The 10,927-nt window shown below is 38.7% G+C and overlaps 1 protein-coding gene across 4 annotated transcripts in view; it reads right to left on the minus strand.

Moving 5' to 3' along the window:
• The window catches only part of Wdpcp (WD repeat containing planar cell polarity effector), a 314,567-nt gene that overhangs the window by 300,266 nt on the left and 3,374 nt on the right, over positions 1–10,927 (minus strand). The window contains exon 2 of one of the 4 annotated variants that reach the window (XM_031342542.1): positions 5,839–5,932. The exons of the other annotated variants lie outside the window; for them this stretch is intronic. The gene's annotated coding sequence lies outside the window, so the exon portion shown is untranslated. The remainder of the gene's footprint in view (positions 1–5,838; positions 5,933–10,927) is intronic. 4 annotated transcript variants of the gene reach the window in all.

Raw genomic sequence — 10,927 nt, forward strand, 5'->3', positions numbered from 1 at the left:
TTGGAGTTATTTCAAATTTATATGGAGAAAAACGTATGTATTTTCAGTATTGCTGTAGACAAACATCTACATAAGACTGTTAAATTGATTGCTGTTTTATATCAAACTTTTATAATACTCATTTTTATTGTTATAATATTTTACAAATTTTAAAGAATATGACAAAAAAGGTATTGTAAGTATTGAAGGGGGAGTCTCTGGGAGGAGTTGGGGTATAAAAGGGAAACAAGAATGTGATTTAATTCTACTTACTTAAAATGTTTTTAAATGTTAACAAATTCAGATAAACTGAAATCATGTATCTTTTCTCATCATAATGCAATAAAACAAATCAATAAAAAAAGAATTACTTGAGGTATCACCATCCCTGATTTTAAGTTATATTACACAGTAATAATAATAATAATAATAATAATAATAATAATAATAACAATAACAATAATAACAACATAGTAGTGACATAAAAACAGACATGACCAATGAAATTGAATTGAAGACTCAGACATAAATCCTTTAAGCCTTTTAATGTTTCTTTTTCCTTCAAACAGCCCACCACATTGGGAGCCAACTGTAACTTTTAATTGATTTATTTTTTTCTTTATATTCGCTGCTTTGTTTGTGTGTTCTCTGTGGGTTCTTCTCCTGTCTCCACAATATTGTCTCTGATTCAGTTCAGCTTCTCCTGGCTCAAATGTCACCAACTGTCTTCTCTTCTCACTCTGCTCTCTGACCCTACTCTTCTGTCTCCTGAATCCTACTCCTCTTTTCTCAGACTCTGCTGGCTTTTGATATCTCTTCCTGTTCCTAGAATTCCAAGAGGCAACTGATGCTGAAGGGTCCTTTAAAGGGCCAGGTACATAAAATAAATCCTACTATAACCTCCTAAAACTGAAAAGCTTCTCTAAGGTGAAGGACACTGTCAATCAGACAAAGCAGCAGCCTGCAGAATGGAAAAATGTTTAGGACACTCCATATCCAATAGAAGGCTAATATTTAAAATACATAAAGAACCCAAAAAACTACATATAAAAAAAAACCCCAATTTTTAAAATGGGATACAGATCTAAACACAGAATTCTCAATACAGGAAATTCAAATGATTGAGAAATACTTCAAGAAATGTTCAATATCCATAGTCATCAGGGAAATACAAATCAAAACTACTTTAAGAACACCTGTCAAGGAGCTGGAGAGATAGCTAGGTGGTTAAGAGCACTGACTGCTCTTCCAGAGATCTGAGTTCAACTCCCAGCAACCACATGGTAGCTCACAACTATCTGTAATGGGATCCAATGCCTCTTCTGGTGTGATGTACTCATATACACAAAATAAATATTTAAAAAAAAAAAAAAAACACCTGCCAAAATGGCTGAGATCAATAATACACCTGACAAAAGATGTGGAGTAACAGAAATACTCCTCCATTGTCGGTGGAAGGGAAAACTTGTATAGCCACTATGGAAATCAATACCTCAGAGAGCAATTCCTCAGAAAGTTGGGAATCAATTATCCACTTCCAGATCCAGATATACCACTCTTGGGCATAAATCCAAAGGATACTTCATCCTATAACAAGGACATTTGCTCAAGCATGTTCATTGTGGCTTTATCCATAATAGCCAGAAACTGGAAACATCCTACACAATGGAAGAATGTAGTACATTTACACAATAGTATTCAGCTATTTAAAAAAAAAAAAAATGGCATCATGAATTTTCAGGCAAATGGATGGAAGTTTAAAAAAAAAAAATTGCCTTGCTGGAGAGATGGCTTAGTGGTTAAGAGCACTGACTGCTTTTCCAGAGGTCCTGAGTTCAATTCCCAGCAACCACATGGTGATTCACAACAACCATCTGTAATAAGATCTGCTGCCCTCTTCTGGTATGTCTGAAGACAACTAACAAATAAAATAAATAAACCTAAAAAAAAAAAAAAAAAAAAAAAAAAAAAAAAAAAAAAAAAAAAAAAAAAAAAAAAAAAACCTTGAGTAAGGTAACTCAAACTCTGAAAGATAAATATGGTTGGTACATATTTAATTATAAGTGGATATTAGCAGTTAAGTAAATGATAACCAAGCTACAATTTGTAGATCAAGAGAGGTTAGAAGAGGAGCCTTCCAGGGGGGTCACATGCATCTCCCTGGGAGGGTTAAATAGAATAGACTTTACAAGTAGGCCTGGGGCAGGTGGGGATGAAATGGGAGACTCAGGTGAAGGGGGTAGAGGAAGAGAGTGTAGGGAGAGACAGCTGGAACTAGGGGGCATTTGGGAGTGGTGTAGAAACCTAGTACAGTGGAAAATTCCTGGAATCTATGAAGGTGACCTTAACGAGGACTCCTAGTAAAGAGAGATATGGAATCTCAACAAGCCATTGCTTGTCACCAGGTAGGGCTTCCAGTAGCGAGACAAGGTTGCATTTAATTGAGTTTTTGACCAAAGAAGACCCATGGAAATCCCCCAAATAACCCAATCTAATGCTAAGACAAAGAGTTGCACTCTGTAAACTGATAGCAAAACCCCATTGTTGAGGACTGTACTGGCTAGTTTTGTGTGTCAACTTGGCACAGGATTGAGTTGTCACAGACAAAGGAGCTTCAGTTGGGGAAGTGCCTCCATGAGATCCAGCTTTGGGGCATTTTTTCAGTTGGTGATCAAGGTGGGAGGGCCCATTGTGGGTGGTGTCATCCCTGGGCTGGTGGTCTTGAGTTCTATAAGAAAGCAAGCTGAGCAAGCCAGGGAAAGCAAGCCAGTAAGTAACATCCCTCCATGGCCTCTGCATCAGCTCCTGCTTCCTGATCTGCTTGAGTTCCAGTCCTGACTTCCTTTGGTGATGAACAACAATGTGGAAGTGTAAGCTGAATAAACCCTTTCCTCCCCAACTTGCTTTTTGGTCATGATGTTTGTGCAGGAATAGAAACCCTGACTAAGGCAAGGACCACATCCATACAACTCACTGAACATGGAGAAGTCAAGCTGGTGACTACATGGAGCCCTCAACACCTATATTCTCATCTCTTTGATATAGGAAGGTGCTCTGTTGGCTACCAGAAGAGAAATGTAAACACCAATCCTGCCTACAAAACATGCTAGGGCAATGGTGGCACAAAAATTGTGAGACTAGCCAACCAATGTCAAGTCTGACCTAAGGCCCATTCCAGGAGAAGAAATCCATGCCCGACACTGCTTGGGTAGGCAAAACTAGAGACTAGAAAGCCCAGAGTCCTAGGGTAAAACCAAACACTACAGGGGAAGTGGAAAAAGGGGGGGAGCTTCAATAAAATAACTCCTAATGATATTCTGTTATACTTATAGATAAGCACCATATCTAATCATCAATAGAGAGGCTTCCCAGGCAGCAAAAAGACATTAAGAGTCAGAGGGGATGGAGCACACCAGAAGAATACAGCCCTCTAAGCCAACTAAACAAGGTGCATACAAGCTGTACACAAGCTCACAGAGGCAGAAGCAGCAGCCACAAGGCCCTCATGGGTCCCCAGCAGGTCTTCTGTACATATCAAAGCTACTAGCTTAACATTTTTATGGGATTCCTGACTGTGAGAATGAGTGGGTGCCTGATTCTAATCTCTGCTATTGGGGTTCTTTTCCTCTAGCTGGGTTGCCATATCCAGAAAGTTTGATATGAAAGTTTTTCTACATCATATTATATTGTGTTGTATCATGTTTAGTTGTTGTTCTCTTAGAATCCTGCTCTTTTCTAATGAGAGATAGAAAAGGAGTGGATCCAGATAGAAGGCCAGGTGGGGAGGAACTGGGAAGAGTAAAGGGAGGAAAAACTATAATCAAGATATAATGTATGAGAAAATAATCTATTGTCAAAAAAATTAAAGGGCATCCTGTGAAACCAGCCTAAATGTCAGTGTCATGAAAGACAAAAAGGACTGTTACAAATTACAGGCAATTAAAGAGATCTTACATCTAAATTCAATGAATGATCCTACATCCAGAGAAAATGCTAAGGTACATTATTGAGAAAACTGTCAAAATGTGAACATGAAGAGCATATATGATGGTTAATACTGACTGTCAACCTGATAGAATCTAAAATCACATAGCAGACAAACAGAGATCTTCTAGATTGGGTTGAGAGGGGAAAGGTACTACTCCATGAATTAACAGGAGAAAGCAAGGCACTTTCCATCCATCATCCACCACTCTCTACCTCCTAAGAATGCCATACGACCAGCTATACTGTGCCTCTCCACTATGCCTTCTCTGCCACCGTGGCCTCCAAACTGTAGCCAAAACCAGCTCTCCCTCCCTCAAGCTGTTTCTTTTCAGAAATTTTGTCATAGAAAGTAAAACAGAATTTCCTGAATTTTATAACTATTTGAAAGTTACATGAAAGATTCCTTGTTATTAGAAAATACACAGTAGTATGCACAAGGTGTGATATCTGCAAGTTACATTCAAAAATAATGTTTGGCTTGTGGTGGCAGGCAGTGTATGCGATAGCAAATGTGACAGGATTTGTTAACTATTAGTTAATCTGGTTGAGAGGGCACTGAAAAGTGCTTACAAATATATTTCAATAAATTCTATATACTTTCAAGATAAAGGAGAAAGCTAAACATATAAAAAGAAGGTATTCCTGTTCATCAAAAAGGAAGAAATAGAGAGGCCACAGCCATACAACTGTATTGTACAAGGAAGGCTTCAGAACACAGAGGGAAAGCAGGAGCAGCCCAGCATTCTGAGCTAGAAGACAGAACCCCAAGGCTGGGAGGGGAGAGAGAGAGAGAGAGAGACAGAGACAGAGACAGAGACAGAGACAGAGACAGAGACAGACAGAAACAGAGACAGAGACAGACAGAAACAGAGACAGAGACAGAGAGACAGAGAGATAGAGGACAATAAACTACTGGAAGCTCCTCATCCCCCTGAGGCCTAGGGAAAAAATCATATGCCCAAACATAAGATACACATGCAAATACATAATTCATAGTAAAATAAATCTTTAAAAGTAAATACATGTTTTTGAAAATATTCTCATATGCAGTACACCTTAAAGAAATGGATGAATAATATATTAAAGATCCCATTAACTTTTTCCTCTCAATCAACAGCCAAATCCTGAATTCTGAATTCATCTTCTGATCTTCCTTATTAGTTTACAAAATGTATACGAAATCTTGAATAAGACTAACTGCTACATCTTTTTACTGTATTAGTATAACAAAACACCCAAGGCTAGGTACTTTTTAAAGGTTTTATTTAGCTAATAGCTTTTGAGGCAAGAAGTCCAAGATTAGGTGACCATGTCTGATGAAATCTTTATGATATACCCTACCAATAACAGCCACGTGCCATGTGTAGAAGCAGTTCAGATCATAATTCCAGAAGACAATTTAATTGCCAAAGTCTCAACTGTTGAAATACCAAAGGGTCAAAATCTTTAAAGTCTAAACTCCCTAAATCACAATTTGAACAAAATAAACTCCAAATTGTTGGAATTATGGAAATCATGCAACCCACAATTTCTACTGCAGTGGAGGGCTCCACTTGGGTTGTATATTTAAGGCTTAAGTTTGTCACCACAGCAATTTATCTGACTAGTTTTTTCCCTTGTTAGTAAAAGTCAGTTCAAATAGTCTTCAAATGGCAGAGGGGCTTAAAGAACTAGTTTTGTACCTGCCGTGTACACCAAGATCAAGTCATTAAAATAAAAACAACTGAAGAAAATCTGAGAGCTACTAACTCATAAAAGCAGTTTACCAACATTGTAATGAGCAGACCTTTTATAATACCATTATGTTACAATCTGAAATTCCTCGTGTTTACAGATTATAATGATGTATTTGTCTTTAATGACTAAGCTTACCTCTCTTCACTTTACTCTAGATTGCAATTTCCATGAAGAATAATGGACTTGCTGGTTCTTTTTACATTTTATCCTTAATAACAATGCTTGACTCCTAAATGGATGACCAATAAATTCCCTTTATAAATGAGTTTGAATCACTTTTTGAAACTATACTATGTAGCACACTACTACCATATCAGCATTATATTCTACCAGCTGCTATGCAATGTAATTAATCTTTGCACAAATTCTAATAGTGTGGATACAAAATGGTTGGAAAAGCTTTTTACAAGAGTTCTAATTCACCTGTGGTAGTCTGGATAGGAATGGTCCCCATAGACTCATGTGTTAGAATGCTTGGTGATAGGGAGTGGCACTATCAGAGGTGTGGTCTTGTTGGAGGATGTATGCCACAGTGAGGGCAGACTTTGAGGTTTCAAGTGCTCACACTATGCCCAGTTTAGAGCACAGTCTGTCCTTGCTGCCTGCAGATTAAAACATACAACTCTCAGCTCTGTCATCTCCAGCACCTTATGCTGCCATGCTTCCCACCATGACAATGGACTGAACCTCTGAAACTGTAAGGCAGCCCCATTGAATGTTGTCCTTTATAAGAGTTGCTGTGGTCTTGATGCCATTTCACAGTAATGAAATTTTAACTAAGACATCATCCAATACAGGTTTTACAAATTTGGTTCCATGAAAGAATACAAGATTCATGTCTATATGTGAATGTTGAGACATCCCAGATATATGACGCAACATCTCCTTCATGTGTCTGCATTATGAAGGTAACATTTGTCCAGGTATTGGTTCTTTAGTGGCTATAGATGTAGTGGTGATGTGTTCAGAGATGTTTTAAGTGAAAGAGAAGAGAGCTCTGTGTTTACAATGTATCAATACGCATATGGGAGTCAGAGGATAACCTTTCAGAGTCCGTTCTCTCCTTCCAGAGAGATACGCAGGTCATGATGCCCATACAGCAAGTGTCCTTACCTGCAGAACCATCCCAATAGCCCTTGTTAAGGTTTTTATCAGTGATTTTATCAAATGCCTTCATTTCAGATGACTGCATTATAAATCTGGGTATGATTACCCACCACAGTGATGTATGTTCACACACTTCAGCTTTTGACCTACTTATGAATGTAACTTCTCTGCTTGCCAGTATTATATCCACTTGACTGATTTTAGAATACCTAGGAGTTTATGCTTGTGAAGATATGTGGGCTCCAGTTGTAAAACGTGGCCTATGAAGGGTTTTGTTGTATTATATGTCTCTCAAACAATTCTCCTAAAAATGTAAAAGTCTTAGAGTAACTTTTTTTCAGAATTGTACTCTGAGATTTTAGAATCTAAGGGCATCCAAGGCGCTAACTTTTTAGATTGTTTCCTTGGAGATTATAGCCCAAACACATGCAGTAGAAGCCAAACACACTGACTGCTATGGTCTTGATGTACAACTCAACAATATCACAATAACTAATCCAGTCTGAGAGACCTACCTCGCTCCTGAAAAATGGGCATTAATCTCCTCTGAAGGCAATGGCCTTATGGTGTAAGTACCTACCACAGGCCCTGCCTCTTAAAGGAGTCAGCAACACCTTGCTTACGCTGGCAACCAGTCTCTAACATACCAGTCTGCAGTGGGGCAAACCATGTCCAAACCACAGCATTTATACAATTATTTTTATAAGAATAGGATCATACATAATGCAATTTTTCATTCATTTCTAATATTAATCCATATGAATATATATTCTGTAATCCATTCCTACATATTTTGGTTTTTTTTTATTTTTTGAGACAAGGTATCACTGTGTAGCCCTGGCTGGCCTCCACTTCAGTCAGCCTCCTGCATGCTGAGATAAAAGCCAGTTTTGTGTATTTCTTTTGAATATATTAATTATTTTAGGAGTTCTATACTTAGAACCAAGGCTTGTGAGCATCATCTACATCACTTGATTTAAATGGGTATCTGTGGAAGGACAATTGCTCCATCTGCTTCCAGACTTTATGGTCATCCTGTGTTACCATACTAAGTACAAACTAAGGCTTGTAGAAACCAAGAAACCAAGAAGTTCAAGGTCACATGGTTAAATAGAATAGAAAATAATTAATTTTTACTTCTTCCAATTAAATAAAAGAAATTAGTTAGCTGATATGCCCAGGAAAATGCAGTTATCAAAAAGAATCCTGGTAGATTGTTTTCTCCTGTTTCACCTAACTACTTTTTTAAAGGTGGGTAAAAAGCACTTGCCCCAAAGACTGACAGCTTGAGTTAAATCCCAGAGACCCACATGGTAGGAGGAGGTAAAACTAACTCCCACAAACTGTCCTCTGACCTCCATGTGCACTCTGTGACACACCTGTACAAATGCGTGTCAGTGTGCACACACACAGTGCAATAAATGCAAATGTAAGAATGCCCTAGCTACCAACTCTCCTCAGTTCTTCCTTTCGTCCTCTCACAGCAACTTGGTTTCATGATGGTCAAATGACTAAAATTTGATACTATTAAAATATCTTGTACTTGACCACTCCTGAAAATACTGGTCAAAACTCATGCAGTTACAGTGAAGCTGGAAGGACACAGAGGACGGCACAACATCGTCTATCAAAGATCTCAAAATTCATGCTTCTTTAGTATTTATACTAGATATTGTTACAATGGTATTTCAAGTATTTTCAGCAATTTGAATTAAACATTCAAAAATGCTGATCTGGACAAAAAAAAAAGTATGCACTTCAGCTGCTCATGCCCTAACATTGAAACTATATGGAGGTCAGCACATCTCTTGCACAAAGATCCACACAAATTTATGAAGCATTTCATATTCATCAACAGGGGTAAAAAAGTTAACTACATCTCCAAATCTCGCACAGTGTTTTAATGTATATTGTTTGCTGCCTAACAAAAGAGAATGTTTACTTAGAATCCAGAAACCACCTTTGCATGAAAATTCACAACGAACTGGGAAAACAGGCTGTGCTATTCCAGAAGTTTTCCAAGAAGGAACGGCACACAAATAGTCTCAAACCTAGTATAACAGCAAACGTGATTTACTCCACTAAACCAGTTATAATAACAAACCTGCCAATTTACCCCACTAGACTAAAACTCCTCTATTGCAGCATACCTAATAAGGTAACATACCTAATAAGGTAACATACCTAATAAGGTAACATTATCAATACTAATACATTCCTTAATCCAGTTTACAAAGGACATCATGTCCCCATCAACCTGCCTTTGAAAGTATGCTTATGCCAGTGGATCAGTGTTGCTATCTACTTTGACAGAGAAGCTTCTTTTTGAAGTGGTCAGTGGTGACTAGAGACTCACAACCTGTCATGGTATGGCAAATAATGTGTTTAATAACCAGCCACAAATGGGAAATGATTGACCTCCCACCTAGGCTCAGATTAGGGATGGGAAGAATGTAATAGTTAAAGGATGGGTAGAGGATGCTGACTTTCAGGCATCATATGGCTGCCACACTACTGAATTCACATGAGCTATATAATTGACAGGACCTGCAAAAGAGTAAGCCAGTCAAGATCTTCAGTGAAGTGGGCCTGACCCTCCCTGATCTAGATGCAGTAATGGTTGGTAGTGGAAGAAGAGACATTTTTTTCAGGGGTGCAGCCACTGGTAAGGTAACCAGTATGTGTAAGTCAACCCCCACAACCCATACCTAACTCATCGTGGTTTCTAAAAACAAAACCAAGCAAAAGGCATAAGGAAGAAGCAGGGCTAGTGGGCAAAGGAATCACTGGAAATGAGAGGTTCAAATTACTTAAGAAGACATCACTGAAGTATTATTGTAATGTTTTCCCAACATTTTTGGAGCATATTAATCAATAGAACTCCAAATAAGAAAGAAACAATAGGATTTAAAGCAAATATTAGGCAACTTACAGTAAACTGCCTGTAATTTACTAGATTATCTGACTATCTAAAGGTAATAAATCCTTTTCCAGTCTGGGATTTTTTTCCAGTTCCATCTTAGTCCATTCAAAAATACTTCACAATCCACTCAAAAATACTTCACAAACATACCAGCAGTCCAGCTAGCTCAGTAGTGTCAAGGTAGCAAACACGAATCAGCAGTGGTGGCACTACCCAGCAGAAACAGCTAGGACTCTGTGTGAATCAGTGGGAGTGACCAGGACTAGCAGGGACACCAGGACAATTTCTCTGCCATTCAAAGCAAAAACTAGCGAAGTCGAACGAACAAGATGCACTTCAAAGCTAGCTATGCAAGTCTGATCGCTGTCCACTGAGTCCTATTTATACTCCCTCCAAACATCACCTGTCCTCCATGGGTCTTGTCTCAGCACAAGAGTCTGTCTGAGCAAAACTCCACGTGAGTCTATAACAGCTGAGATCACTCTGCCAAGTTTGTGAAAGCTGCAAGAAGCTGCCAGAACACCACCAGGAGGTTGTTTGGGTGCATTTCTCTCTATGGAGTCACTACAAATGAAGCTCAGCTACACAATCTAAGGCTATCCAATACAAGTGTGTTGTTAGCAAAGAATCCTTCATCACACTTGCTTTAGCAAAGCATCCTTTCACCTGTGTCTGCTTCAGGACAACACTCTCACATGTTTGCCCCAGCAAAACACCATCTGACACAACTGACTTTCCAAAGAAACCAGAAGTTTCCACTTCAAGACTCCTAAAGTCAATCTGGGCCCTCTACTCACACACAATTCCATACACATGCACAAGGCTATCTCCAGACACACATGCACTCACACATATGCAAACGTGCACACATAGACCACCTACAGGTAAGAAGAAAAAAAGGAAACAAACTTAAGCCAAGAAAGAATCCAAAATGGGGAACTGTGAGAAGAACTGGATGTTGGCTAGTAAGAAGCCTGGGCTCAGGCAAGATAAGAAAGCTAAGGACATATTAAAACTACACAGATACCTTAGTAGGCTCCTCTTTCTCCAGCCTCCATTACTGCTACAATCTGAACCTGAACAGTCTTATAAATAAACACATCATGACTGAAGCATGGATTCTTTCAATGCCACGCACACTTGCGTGATGGCGGTATTTGAGGCGAAAACTTCAAGGAAAGTCAGCCTCTTGCC

This window comes from Mastomys coucha, unplaced genomic scaffold (assembly GCF_008632895.1).
Source record: "Mastomys coucha isolate ucsf_1 unplaced genomic scaffold, UCSF_Mcou_1 pScaffold22, whole genome shotgun sequence".
NCBI lineage: Eukaryota > Metazoa > Chordata > Mammalia > Rodentia > Muridae > Mastomys > Mastomys coucha.